Here is a 15,813-nt window from a genome sequence, read left to right on the forward strand (position 1 = left end):
GATGGGATTAGAGTGGATCTTAAGAAAATAGAAGCAGTGATGGAATGAAAGCCTCCCAGGAATACAACTGAGGTCAGAAGTTTCTTGGGGCTAGCTGGGTATTATAGAAGATTTGTGAAGGGATTTTCCTTAATAGCTGCTCCAATGACCAAGTTGTTACACAAGAATGTCAGATTTGACTGGAATGACAAGTGTCAGACTAGTTTTGAGAAGTTGAAGGCTATGTTGACAGAGGCACCAGCAGCACACACAAGGTCGTGAAAGGATTTGTGGTCTCTGGTGATGCCTCTCATAATGGGTTAGGGTGTGTATTGATGCAAGAGGGGAAGGTGGTCGCTTATGCTTCCAGCACTAAGGCCACATGAATGCAATTACCCTACCCATGATCTAGAGCTTGCAGCAATTATCTTCGCACTGAAGATATGGAGGCACTACTTGTATGGTGAAAAGTGCTACATTTACACAGACCACAAAAGCTTGAAATACTTGCCAACCCAAAAAGAGCTCAACCTTAGACAAAGGCGATGGATTGAGTTCCTGAAGGACAATGATTGTGTAATTGACTACTATCCTGGGAAGGCAAATGTAGTTGCTGATGCTTTGAGCAGAAAATCCATCACAGCTTTGAGATCATTGAATGCCCGTCTATCTTAGGTTCGAGATGGAGCTATTTTGGCTGAGTTGCAAGTGAGGCCAAACCTGCTACAACAGATTTTAGATGGGCAAAAGGCAGATGAAAAGTTAATTGCTATTATGAGCCAAATCTCAGGGGGAAAAGTAACTGACTATGAGGTAAAAGCAGATGGGTGTCTGTACTACAAAGGAAGAGTATGTGTACCAGATAATGGGGAATTAAAAGCCAGTATTCTAAAAGAGGCACATGCCAGTGTTTATGCTATGCACCCAGGAAGTACAAAGATGTATCATAATTTGAAGCTTCATTATTGGTGGCCTGGTATGAAGAAGAATATAGCTGACTATGTGACTAAATGCTTGACATGTCAGCAAGTCAAGGCAGAACATCAAGTTCCATCGGGTTTGCTACAGCCTATACACATACCTGAATGGAAATGGGATCGGGTCACCATGGATTTTGTAAGTGGTCTACCTCTCACCCAAAAGAAGCATGATGCAGTATGGGTGATAGTAGATAGATTGACGAAGTTAGCACACTTTCTGCCAGTTAGGACTGACTACTCATTGGAGAAGTTAGCAGAATTGTATATCAGTGAGATAGTTAGATTGCATGGAATTCCACTTTCCATCATATCTGATCGAGACCCAAGGTTTACATCGAGATTCTGGAAGAAGTTGCATGAATCCTTGGGTACACAACTCCACTTTAGCACAACTTTCCATTTTCAGACGGATGGGCAATCAGAAAGAGTAATCCAGGTAAATAATTGAAGCCAATTGAATTAATACAAATATTGAACTAAAATGATAATAATAACATGAAATATATGTCAGGTGCTTGAGGATATGCTGAGGAGTTGTGTCATTGAGTTTGAGGGAAGTTGGGATAGATATCTTCCACTGGCAGAATTTGCATACAATAATAGCTACCAAGCTAGCATTCAAATGGCCCCATATAAAGCACTGTATGGGAGGAAATGTAGAACTCCAGTGTGCTGGACTGAATTGGGCGAAGACAAACTGGTAGGGCCAGACCTGGTGAAACAGACTGAGGAGAAATTAAAATTAATCAAAGCCAATCTGAAGGTTGCCTCAGATAGACATAAATCTGATGCTGACCTGAAGAGAAAAGAAATAGAATATGCAGTTGGCGACAAAGTGTTCCTCAAGGTATCACCGTGGAAGAAGGTACTGAGGTTTGGAAGAAAAGGTAAGTTAAGCCCTAGGTTCATTGGCCCATATGAAGTCATTGAACGTGTGGGTCCAGTGGCCTATAGGCTAGCTTTACCACCAGAGCTGGATAAGATCCACAATGTGTTCCACGTGTCTATGCTAAGAAGATATCGCTCAGATCCTTCACATGTCATGTGCATGGAAGAAATTGAAGTACAACCGAATTTGACATATGAAGAAGAACCCATAAGGATCCTGGCTCGGGAAGTGAAAGAGTTGAGGAATAAGCAGATTCCACTGGTGAAAGTGCTTTGGAGGCACCACAATACCAAAGAGGCAACATGGGAAAATGAAGAGACGATGAGGCAACAGTTCCCTCAACTGTTTGCATTAGGTAAATTTCGAGGACGAAATTTAAATTAGAGGGGAAGAGTTGTAACACCCTCTCTATAGCAACTCTGTACATTCTACTATTCTGGTGACCAGTGTCGGTCCGGACAGCTAGAACGTCCGGAAAAATATTTAAACTCAATTGAGGAACCATAATTAATTCAAATATTAATAAGAAAAATTTAGAAAAAATTTTAGAAATAAAATACAATCAAGTTAAATGAGCCGGTGCCCTAGCGATGGGTAACTTAGTGGGAAGTTGCGGTTCTCGCAACTAGGAGACCTAGACCCGAGGAAAAATTCATAAAATAATTTTTGGGACTCCAGAGAAGGGTCATTGAGGTTCCTATGGAATTAGAATGCCAAGAAAATATTTAGAAAAATTTTTCAATCGGTATAGACAATTTTAGCCCGTTAAGCCAAACGGAGGGCATTTTGGTCATTTCTTCTTCAAAGATGATTTTTGGCCTACTTGTCCAGTTAAGTAAATAATTATTATGACATAAAATTTGAATAAATATTACTAAAAATTGAATTGAAAATGAGTAGAAAAGAAAAGAAAAAAAATGAATTAAATGGGAATTATGACATCACATGATGTCATTAACATAACCCCACCCAATCACCATTTGACAAACTAATAAAAAGAGATAAAAATGAAATTAAAATGAGATAAAAAACAAAAGAAACCAGTAGTCTCCTTCTTCATACGGGCTGAAACAAGAGAGAAAGAGAAAGAGAGAGAAAAAAAAAAAGACCTCCATGAAAGCTCTTGCTCAAGCTTTATTTTCCCTAAGTTTTCCACCCCAAAACCCTAAACTTTCTTCACAAAAAATTATCCCTAAACCTTGAGGAAGCTTTAAGTAGTAGAAAATTGAAGAGTGATTGAAGTTTTAACAAGCCAAGAAAGTGGTCAAAAGAGGTTAGTGTCCAAACTCTTACTATTTTTACTTAATTCATGCTTAATGCCATGAGATAAGTAGAAAATGTAAGAAAAACAAAATAAAAATTATGTGTATTTATTTCCTATAATTTTGGCAGCTTAGGGTTGATTAGGGTTGATGAGTTTGCTTGAAGTAAAGTGGTTCATAGGCTGCCCTTGGTATTAAATGATTAATTGAACCTAATTGTGTAAGTGAAATACAAAGTTTAGGCATGTATGAACATGGAAAATGTGGACAATTAACAACAATAGGGTTTTCTCATGTAATGATGAAAGTGAGTTTTAATGGTCAATTAGTGACCATTTGGTTATTGGTAAACAAGAAGTGAAGTGTGTTTAGTGATGGGATTTAGGTTTAGTGTGGCTGCCCATGGTGACCTGTAGAATTGGACATGAGTCCAGCAGGTTTGGGCAGCCATAACTTGAATTGTAGAGGTTCAATTGGTATTTGGCAAATTTTACATGAAACTAGACACAAAATGGCACAACTTTGGTGAAGAAACCATGCCCATAAGACCAAACCAAGTGGACCAAAACCTTGCTCCAATCCCGGTGACCTGCAGTCTGTTTCTGCAGAATGACCAAATGAACAGTGTTTGGTCATTTGGCCATAACTCAGTGTAGAATGGTCCAATTGACCTAAAAGTTTACCCAAAACAAGCTTAGATATAGACCAACAACTTTCATGAAGAAATCTAACCTAAATTATGAGCAGAACCTATCCAACAAGTGAGTTGAAGTCACTGTTCACTGCACTGTAGATATGGTCAGTCCAGAAAAATTTCAATCCGGCCAGTTGTGGTTTTTGGACCATAACTTGAGCTACAAAACTCCAAATGGAGTGATTCAAAAGAGGAAATTCAACTAGACAAAATAAGGAACAACTTTTATGTTAACCATTTTGCCAAATTCCCACTGCAAAATTGACCAATGGAACAGTAAACACAAGGCATAAAAACTAAAAATTCTGCCCAACTAACATTAAGCTTAGAAATGGTATTGGCAACCAATACCAACAAATTTTGAATGCAAAATGATGATATTAAAACCAATGTACCTATTGACTATGCAAAAGTCAACATTTTTGTTGACCAATGAATGGAATATTAACACAAAAACCTAAATTCCAAAAAATTTGAAACTTAAAAGTGTGAAATGCCCTAGTATACCTAACAAGATTGGTTTGGATAGCTTGGCATGCCAATAGGGTTCAGTTAGCAGTACTGCACATGTCATTATGCCATTCTGTGATTTCATGGCTTTTAGCCATTCTGACGTTATGTTAATACTTGGCCTTGTGCCTAATGTTATTACAGCTTATTAGCTGTTCTGTTGCACACCGGGAGATACATATGTGACCGATGGTGTGACGGCCTGAGGTACTTGATACCCAATGCCAGTTTACCCGTTTATCCAGTCCAGTCGTCCAGTATAGGTTACTTGGGCAACCAAAAATGAAAGTGGACAGATTTAATGAAATAATGAATATGACAAATACAAAATAAGTAAGACTACAAATACTCATCGAAAATTTATTTACATTAAGTAATCAATATATTCATTGCATATTTATTTTATGTTATTTCTTTTTATTTTATTATTGGCACCACTAAGCATTATTGCTTAGCGCGTTGCTTTTGCCACGCGTTGGTTCTGGAGAGATCGACCGAGAGCCCAGTAGACCACAGACTGGGTGAGACCTTCTGCAGCTCTGCATAGTGTCCGTGTCACCTCACCGACGTAAGTGCATTGGTAGGACACTAGATTTTATTTTGAGATTTTGTAATTAACTTTTATTTTCTCATATGTAATTGAGACTTATGTAATGTATTTTGATGTTAATGTAAATAGTGAAAATTGTGGTTATGAATGGAAAATTTGAGTATTTATTTATTGCTTATATATGAGTACCATGAGAAATGAATGATTGAGAAATGGAAATGTTGTTGAAAAATATTGAGATTTTGATATTGGAGTTTGAGAATGATTGGATATGATTATTGGAAGTGTTTTTCACAGGTTCTGAAGAATTGTTTTCTCCATTTTTGCCGGTACTCTGCCGGATTTTCTATAAAATTTTCGGAACCTCAAATAAATTATAATTTCAATAAATGACTTAAATGAATTATATTTCACAAGTTATACTCAAAACTATGATAAAAATTAATTAAGGAAGAATAAAAATGATTAAGATAAAATAGAGTGTTCCGGTACACCGTGTGACATATCTTACTCGGATATACTATAGAGGGGTAAGGGGTGTCACAGGGAGGAAAGTGATCAAATATCAAACTCACCCCATAAGTGGAGGAGGAACATGTTAATATTGCCATGCCAAGTGTGAATAAAAAAAAAAAACAATTTAAATCAAGTTATTCAACCATTTCATACAATTCATAAATCGTATTTCATTCCAAACATTTCATTTTACAAAGTAGGCAACACACTATTTTTCAAATAAGATTTTGAAAGCCATAACTAAATTCAAAACCATATTGTTCAAATATTTCATACAAATCAATAAATAATTTTTATTCCAAATTTCCATTATAAAATAGGCAACACAATCGAAATTCATAATGAAAAAAAAAATATATTCACAATGTATAACGAATCAATTTCCATTATGAAAACTATAATTTAAAAATTTTTGTGCACAAACCTGACGTGAGTCACCTCTAGGTCTTGACTCAGTCCCTTATACATTTCGGGTCTTTTTCAGCTAAAACACAAAATTTATAGTGTTTCAGTATCTTATTTCATAATAAATCCAATAATTAGTTCATAAATACTTAATTCTAGCCCAAATATGCTTAAACTAACATTTTTGGAAATTTTCATTTTGGAGTTACTATTCATGGTACCATTCAAGTCAATTTGTTGACTTTCTAAGGCTTAATAGGTATGGGAATTCCAACTTCACCCACATACCACATTTTGGTCACTAAATTTGTTGATTTTGGTTGTTTACTCAAATTCTAAGTCTTTTAGGCAAATTTGCAAATTTTTAGTTTTGGTGTCTTAAGTTGCACTGTTCCATTGGTCACTTTTCTGTTAGAATTTGACAAAACTCCTTCATAGAAAATGTTCCCTATTGTCTTAAGTTTATTCTCCTTTTTGAATCACTCCAATTGGAGTTTTGTAGCTCAAGTTATAGCCATTTGAACCATGGCTGCCGGATTGGACTTAACCCAGATTTCTTGGCAAATTTTGGTTCTGGCAGTTTTAGGTCACCAATATTGGGTGGCCAAATGACTAGGTTAATGACATAATTTGGGTTTGTGTTCTTCATAAAAGTTTTATGTTTATACCTCAAATGTCCACTGGTAAAATTTCAGGTCATTTAGACCTGCCTAGCTCAAGTTATAGCCAAATGAACAAACATTGTTCACTTGGTCAGTTTGTACAGGGCAGACTGAGATTTTTCGGATTTGGTCAATTTGTTCACTAGGTTTTAGTCACTTTTTGGGCATGGTCCCTGAATGAAAATTGTGTCATTTAGTGTCTATTTTCATTCCCAACTAGTCTCATACCAATTGGACTTGTAAATTTTCATTTTTGGTCCCTCAAAGAAAACTTGGTCCTGCTGCCAGCAGCATGACCACATTGAATCCGAATTTACTTTTGGTTCAAACACTTCTAACACATTTCATTTGGTCACAAATGACCATTTCTCACTTCAAACTAAGTCAAAGACATCATTTACCAATTTCTCATATTTTTATCTCTAAATCCTAAGTCCAAACCCTAATTCACCAATTTGTTACATTTGTTGAATTCTAAATGCATATTTAGTTTTCACACACTCAATCACACTTAACTAATTCATAATTTGCATCAAAATCATCCATATCCAACCCTAACCCTATATGGACGAAATTCCTTATTACTCCCCCAACAATTGTTTTCTTTTAATTTTAAGTTAAGATCTAAGTTACCTACACCAAGAACACAAATATTAAACATAAATTTTCAATTTAAATTCACTAACCTTAAACTTTGAATTTCTATCTTCAATTCCACTCCTCTTTCCTTCTTTCTTTCTTACTCAATCCTCTTCTCAAGTGAAGTTATCAAGTTCTAATGGATTAATTTGGGGTCAAGGTAAGGTTTAGTAGGGGTTTTGAAGCTAGAACTCAAGCTTCAATGGAGTTTCTTCCATGGTGACTTAGTGAAAGGTGGGATGGCAACTTAGGGAAGGAAGAAGGACTTTTTGGTTTTTTTTTTTTTTCTTTCTTTTCTTGTATTTTTATCTTATGGAAGACCATAAATATCTAATTAATTAAATTTATTAATTATAATCTTTATGGCATCATGCATGATGTCATGCATGATGTCATCTCCCTTCACTTTTTCATTTTCTTTTTTCTTCTATTTATTTTTCTATTAGTTCTTTAATTTAATTCCTGACTCCGAAATTTTCTTTTCTCCAATTTTATTTGACAGTTAGGTCAGGAGTCAGCTATCAGGGTCAATTGAACAAATTGCCCCTCGCCGGTTTAACCCGATTTATAAATAATTCAATAATTCTTCCAGCTCCCTGACCTAATTATTTGACTGGCTTAACAATTCTTTTTCGTGATTTTCTCTTTTCCACTGTGTTCACAATAGTCTTAAGGACCGCAGTGTCACATTTTACAGTTTGAAATTTGAGTTTAAATTGACTTTGCAGTCCTTCCTGAGAAGGTCACCCATCGCTATGACTCTTAGCTCATTTAACCTCTTATATTTTGTTTTTCTTATTTATACTTAACTATTTGGCAATTACTAATTATTCATGTTCAGGGCTTCTCTAGGTATCTTAGATGTGGTTCTAACTCTCTTAATTGTCCGGACCGACTCTGGTCATCGGAACAGTGAAATATACTAGGCTATGCAAATAGGGGTGTTACAAGTACTGCTAACTAAACCTATTGGCATGCCAACCTATCCAAACCAATCTTACTAGGTCTACTAGGGCATGTTAAACTTTTAAATTTTACAATTATTGAAATTGAAGTTTAAGTGTTACTATTCATTTCATTAGTCAACTAAAATGTTGACTTTTGCATAGATAATAGGTACATTGGTTCTAATATTCCCAACATACCACATTTTGTATTCTAAAGTTGTTGGTATTGGTTGTCAATACCATTTCAAAGCTTAGTGTTAGTTATTCACAATTTTCAGATTTCAAGCACTAAGTTTACTGTTCCATTGGTCATTTGTATAGTAGGAATTTGGCAAAATTGTCTTCATGAAAGGTTTTCCTTATTGTATCTAGTTACATTTCTTTTTTTTGAATCACTCCATTTGGAGTTTTGTAGCTCAAGTTATGGCCTAAACACCATAACTGGCCGGATTACAAATTTTCCAGATTTTCTTGACAGAACCAAATCTATAGTGTTTTGTACACTGATTACAGGTTAGTTTTTGAATATGTTATGATCAAAATTTGGGTTTCGTTTCTTCATGATAGTTGTAGGTCTATGTATCAGCTATCGGCTGGTAAAATTTTAGGTTAATTGGACCTTTCAACACTGAGTTATGACCAAATGAATAAATACTGCTTATTTAGTCATTTTGCCCAGGCAGAATGCAAGTCACCCGGATTAGGGCAATTTTTAGGTTAACTTGGTTTGGCTTTCTGGGTAGGGTTTCTTCACCAAAGTTGTGCCATTATTGTCTAGTTTCATGTCCAATTGGCCTTACACCAATTGAACCTCTACAACTCCATTTATAGCTGTGCAAACCTACTGGACTCACACCCAGTCCTGCAGGTCACCAAGGGCAGCATACCTAATTTCAACTCCAACATCCTTACTCACTTCAATTCCTCCTCGCACATATTCAAATGGTCACTAATTGACCATTACAAAGTTAACATACCATTACATGAGCAAACCCTAATGTTGTTCAAGTGTCCATATTTTTTTCAAGTTCTTTCATGCATTCCACTTGCATTTCACTTACACTAACATATTCAATCACTCATCTCATACCAAGGGCAGCTCATAACCACTTTGCTATCAAGCAAAATCATCAAACCCTAACTAACCCCAGCTACTGAAATTGTAAGGGTGCATACATACACATTTTTATGTTGTTTTCTTACATTTCCTACTATTTCATGCCATTAAACATGAATTAAATCAAAAGTAGTAAGAGTTTGGACACTAACCACTTGGAGCAGAATTTCAAGCTAACAAAACTTCCCTTTTCCTTCCTCTTCTTTTCTCCTAGTAGTGATTTAAGGTGTGAGGATCAAGTTTAGTGAAGAGCTTGAGTGGTTTCAAGGTGGTTTGGTGGGTGGTTTCAAGCGTGCCTTAAGCTTTCATGGTGGTTAGGGTGGGAGTAAGGGTTTCAGCTGGTTTGGTTTGGGGAAGAAACAGATTGTTTTCTTTTTTCCTTTTTTTTTGGTGTTATTTATCTTCTTTTATTACTTAATTTAGTGGCTTTTAAATGTGATTGGTAGAAAAGGGCTCAATGACATCATGTTATGTCAAAATTGACATGTAATCTTATTTTCTTTTCTTTTCTTCTCTACTCATTTTCAATTTAATTTTTAGCAATATTTATTCATATTTTGTGTCATGATAATTATTTACTTAACTGGACAAGTCGGCCAAAAATCATCTTTGAAGACAAAATGACCAAAATGCCCTCCGTTTGGCTTAACAGACCAAAATTGTTTGTACCGATTGAAAAATTTTTCTAAGCATTTTCTTGGCATTCTAATGCCTTAGAAGCCTCAATGACCCTTCCCTAGAGTCCTAAAAATTATTTTATGAATTTTCTCCTGGGTCTAGGGCTTCTAGTTGTGAGGATCGCAACTTCTCACTGGGTTACCCATCACTAGGGCACCGACTCATTTAACTTGGTTGTATTTTATTTCTAAAATTTTTTCTAAATTTTTCTTATTAATATCTGAGTTAATTATGGTTTCTCACTTTAGATTAAATATTTTTCCAGACGTTTTACATGTCCGAACTGACACCGGTCACCAAAACAGTAGAATGTATGGAATTGCTACAGTGAGGGTGTTACAGGAGCGCCTAAGTTAAGAAAGAAAGAAAGGTAGAGTTTTCTTCGTTACAAAGATATGGAAGTAGTGAGAAACCTTTTCTCTACCTTTAATTCAAGTGAATTAACCTTTAACTCTCTTGAATCAAGCAAGAAAGAAAAGAGAATTTTTTTTTTCATAGAGGGGAAGGTCCGGCTAACATAGGCTAAGGAAGAAAACAACTATTATTCCTTTATATTTTTAAGTTAATTTCCTTTAATTAAAATTAAATTAACATGTGTCCATCTCTCATTCAACCATTGAATGAGTTTTCAACTTTTGATTGGTCCACATGTCATTCCTTAATCATGATTAAGAAAATTAAACTTAATTAATTACTGTTCTTAATGCTAATTAATTAACCATAAGTCTCTATTTTTTACTAAGTGTGTCACACCTTATCCCTTATAAGGCATGACATGTTTTTGTTGCATATCTAATGAATTATCGAATTACATCTACCGATAATCCTTTGGATATACTACAAGGGATTTTCGATGGATCATAACATTTTATTTTATTTTTTTTTTTTGCGAAAAAACTGCATGGTGATAGTTGAAACTTTAGTAAAACCCAAATTCATGACCTGTTGAAACCATAATATAAATTAAGTAAAAGATGTTCTTCAATCCATTTCACAAGCATAATGATAATTCTTTTACATCTCAAGTAAACATTTGATTTCAAACCTTACATTCATTAGAGATAATAAACTTAACATTAAACAAATTACATTTTCATAAGTCTCAAAATATAGTTACAAATATATACAATCTCAAAATGTTATAGCAATATAATACTTTTTAATACAACTGCTCAATGTCCATATATCTATACATATAGCTACAAAATACATCAAAAGGAATTAAAGGGGCACACCTAATATATACATATATATATATATATATATATATATACCCTCAGTCAATACAAAAGCTGCTTCCAAGTCTCTCACTCAGTAGCCTTCTCCTTTCCCTTTCTTAGCGACAACATAAATAAGCTATCGCTGAGTATATCACTCAGTGGTGCACAACTAAAAAAATTTTAAAACTTAAAGTAAAGCACAACTTTGTCGAAATTTATCAAATCACATTTTCCATAATCATGAAAATATCACAATAATCTCTAACTCCATAAGAACCATTTATTGAAATCACCTTTCAATTAAGAAATCATAATTCACAAATCACAAATCACAAAGCATAAGTGTTGCTAACAACAACACACAGTTTAGACCATGATACAAAATTTCATGATCAATGTTGTATTGTACAATACGACAAAGCAAATCAACCTCACTAACCATTATTAATGAGGAAAGGGCTAGTTAGCTAATGAGTACTATGACACCCCTTACCCGTCTACAGTGTAGCCGAGCAAGATATGTCACACTCGTTGCCGGAGTACCCTATCTTATCTTACTTTATTCTTTTAATAATTTATTCTCGTTATATTTTAATATTAATTATTTTTCTAAGGAGAAACCAGCGGAGTTTCCCCTATTTTATTACCAATTGGCGTATTTTACTATTCACTTATTTGAAAATTCAACAATATTTTATAAATAAAAATCTCATCCACACTAATCATAATCATCTGATCAGTTTAAATATTCTCTATATAATTCAATTTCACATTCATTTCCATACATTATCATTCATGCTCCATTCACATAACAAAGTTCTCATATTTTTATTAATTTACATAATTTGCAAACTAATTGAATAAATTTACAATTTATATGATATACAAATTAATTACATATGAACTAATCAATTTATTAATTTACATCACATAAATATTACTTAATAATTCTTAGTTTACATTACAACATGCGAAATATTTATAATATACAAAATATATGACATGACTTATATGGGTCCAATCTACATGCATTGTTGAGGAGGCGATAACTTTTGACACTCTGCAGATAGAACTCTAAAATCCCGGTCTAATATCCACTGGGCTTTATCTTCAGTATCTGCGCGAGGAAACAAATCCATCGCGCTAAGCATTTCTGCTTAGTGATGTAATAATATAACAAAAAAATAATATATACAAATAAAGAAATGGATTATACTTTGGATACTCTGGAATTTAATCTAATTTAATATAATACTTCTAATATCAACTATCTTTTATTCTAATTTATTCATCTTCAGAAGTGCTTAATTCCTAATTTGTCCTTCTTTGAAAATGCTTAATGTATAAACTTTACAGTAATAATATATATATCATATTCAATTATTTAATAATATTAAATTTAGTCTTAATTTATTATGTGAGACGCATTTGTAATATTTATTTACGTTATACTTATTTTGCAAATCTTCTTATCATTTCACTAATTTATTTCTAGGTATTTTCAATCATTGCATAGTAAATAAAATTTTAAAACTAATTCTAGTTTTTTTCTTATTCATTCATTTAATTCACATTATTCTTAACAAATTTCACTGCCCAAGTAACCTATGACAGGCTGACTAAACTGGATAACAGGTCGTTGGCATTAGACACTGCAGTGTCTCGGGCCGTCATACCTTAGGACGTGTAAGCTCAGTACGTCAACCACTTATGCAGTTAGTATGGCTAAAAAGCTATGATAACATATCAGTATGGCTAAAAGCCATGATAACATAAAATCGGGCATAAAAGCCATGAGTGTGATACACTTGAATTGTATAGATGTTTTTAAGCACATTTGCATACTATTTCATAGCATTTAGGCAAGTATTTTCATGCATAATAGTTGATTTCATTAGTTTTTGTAATTTTTATTGTAAAGCCCTTAATTCCATATTTTCTGCATCATTTCAAGTGTTTGGGTGAAGCCCCAGAAGTATAGGAGTACAAAGGAAAGCATAGAGGAGTTAAGAGACAGAGAATTATTGCTGATACAAAGTACACGGGTCGTGTAAACCAAGCCCCAAACCCGTGTAACTCTCTGCCAGAAGAAAGCCAAGAGAATCGATGAGAAACACAAGCACACGGGTCATGTAAGTAGATCCATGTAATCTACAGGGACCCGTATAAGTCTCTACCGGGCGCAAGCTTGAAGAACCTTATGGGAACAACAGTACACGGCCCGTGTAACCAGGCCCGTGTAGTTGGCACAGACTCGTGTAATTTTCTATGCCAAAATAAGGTTTCGCAATTCTCCTCCGGCAAGTTACACAGCCCTACATTAAGGGACCCGTGTAGTGACACACGGGCCGTGTACTATACTGTAGACAGTTTTGTAACTCGGATTCCCCTCTTGTTTTTGGATAAAAATGAGACTCCTAAGGCCCTTTGGACTCAAAGTGACCTGACCTAGAGCAACCAATATAAATAGAAAAGAAAACATCAGAAGAAAGGAGGTTGCAGGGAGTGCTGCTGAAGGCTGCTGCTGTCGGGCTTCGCATCAGTACCAAAAGAAGTTTTCCAGCTGAAGCTCCACAAGATCAAAGCTGCAAACTATCTTTGGTTCCTTCCTTCCATCTCCCTAGACAGATTTCTATTGCTTTATTTCTTTTACATGATTTTCTTTTTACTGTTTTTACCTTTTATCATGATGTTTGCTGAACTCACCATGAGTGAGTAGTTTCCTTATTCTGGATTTGGGAGAGTAATGCTTGTAATTATTATTATGGATGAATATTAAGTTTTATTTACTAGATTTGAGATTCGTTTCTTGATTTAATTTTTTGTGATCTTAATGCATACTATGTGCTGGTACCCACTTAGACATGATTGTAGATGTTGATTGAAGGACTGAAAGGTGAATATTAACTTTAAAAAATCAAGATCTTGAACCTAGGAAATCTGACCTAGACATAGGCTGATACCTTTGTGGAACCTAAAAATTGATCAAAGGACTTAAAGGATTTTAATTAATTTGATTACCATGAAAGTAGGGTTTGAGTTAATTAAAATATACCCTTGATGCCTTGAGAGAGGATTTAGGATAACTTAGGGCTAATTTCCATCAAGGAAAATGATCCACAATTCAGCAAATAAATGAAATAACATCCCTAATAAGATTCAAGTGTGAAATCTTAACTCCAGAATTGTTCCAAAAATAGATTACTTCATTTTAAGTTTACTATTTCAGTGTTTAAAGTTAACAAACTTCATTTCCTAAATATTCAATAGCCTAGACAGTCAAAATTACTGTGTAGATTGGTACTTGCTAAACAAAGGTCCTTGTGGGAATGATAATCTACTTATCACTTTATTACTTGTTAGCGATCCGTGCACTTCTAGGGTTTTTAGCGCCATTGCCGGGGATTCTTTGGCTATAGTGATATCAAGCGATAGGCAATTTAGCTGATTTAGGCAATTATATTTATTATATAATTTTATTTTTCTAGTTATATTTTTCTTCTTTTCTCCCAGGTGCTCAATTTGGTATATGACCAGAATAAAGCCAGAAGAAGAAACTTTGGACTGTGATCCGGAGATAGACAAAACTTTGAAAGCCATCAGGAGGAAAAGGAAACATCAAGAGCACGGTTAAAGAGATCCTGAAATTCCAACCATGGGCGATAATAATGATAGACCAAGACTCTTGAGAGATTACGGAGCTCCATCTGTTCAAGGATTTCAGCCCAGTGTCACTAGACCCATAATGGAAGCCAAAAACTTTGAATTAAAACCAGCATGGCTCCAAATGACCCACACTATCACATCTAGTGCTTTCTTGCCTTCTGCGATACATTCAAGATGAATGGAGTGTCTGATCAAGCAATAAGACTTAGAGCATTCTCATTCTCCCTTTGGGACAGAGCAAGGAAGTGGTTACTTTCTCAACCAGCTGAAACATTTACTACTTGGGAGAACCTCTCTCAAGCTTTTTTAGCAAGGTATTTTCCACATGCAAAGACTGCAAAACTGAGGCTTGAGCTCAACACCTTTAGACAAAAGGAAGGAGAATCACCCTATAATGCATGGGAAAGATACAAAGACCTACAGAGGGAATGTCCACACCATGGTGTAGAAGATTGGCTATTAGTGTAAAATTTCTATAATGGATTACTACCCTCTACAAGGAGCACAGTTGATTCAGCTGCAGAGGGTGATCTAATGGAGAAAACAGTGCCACAAGCACTTCAACTTCTAGAAAGGATTGCATACCATAATTATGAGTGGTCAAATGAAAGAGGAAATGCAAGAAAAACTACAGGGGTACTAGAAGTAGACGCCCTAAGCATGATAAATGCTCAATTTGATCAGCTCACAAGGAAACTCGAAAGAATGCAAGCTAACGCAGTAGTACAAAAAGCAACCTAAAGACAGCTATGGAGGGTGATACATGAGTTCAGAATACATCAATTTCAATGAACCCTCCACAGAACAGATGAATTATATGAATAATAGAGGAAACTTCAACCAAAGGCAGCCCAAGAATCCATATTCAAATACTTCCAACCCTAGATGGAGGAACCACCCAAATTTCTCATGGTCCAATTAGCAGAACCAGCCAATAAACAAGCAATAAGGGTACAAACCACCAGCACCCCCTGGATTTCAGAACAGAGGACAAAATTTTGCACAATCATCACTACCTCTCTAACCTCAACAACCTAAATCGAAAATGACTATGGAAACCATAATGGAAGGGTTCCTAGTAGCTCAACAACAACAAACT

At 34.9% G+C, this 15,813-nt stretch overlaps 1 non-coding gene across 1 annotated transcript; it reads right to left on the bottom strand.

Moving 5' to 3' along the window:
* Nucleotides 1–15,053: 15,053 nt before the first annotated feature.
* Nucleotides 15,054–15,160, bottom strand: LOC131178231 (small nucleolar RNA R71). Its single transcript, XR_009147363.1, has one exon. It is a non-coding gene; the product is annotated as a small nucleolar RNA R71 (small nucleolar RNA).
* Nucleotides 15,161–15,813: the final 653 nt, after the last annotated feature.

This window comes from Hevea brasiliensis, chromosome 2 (assembly GCF_030052815.1).
Source record: "Hevea brasiliensis isolate MT/VB/25A 57/8 chromosome 2, ASM3005281v1, whole genome shotgun sequence".
Taxonomy (NCBI): domain Eukaryota; kingdom Viridiplantae; phylum Streptophyta; class Magnoliopsida; order Malpighiales; family Euphorbiaceae; genus Hevea; species Hevea brasiliensis.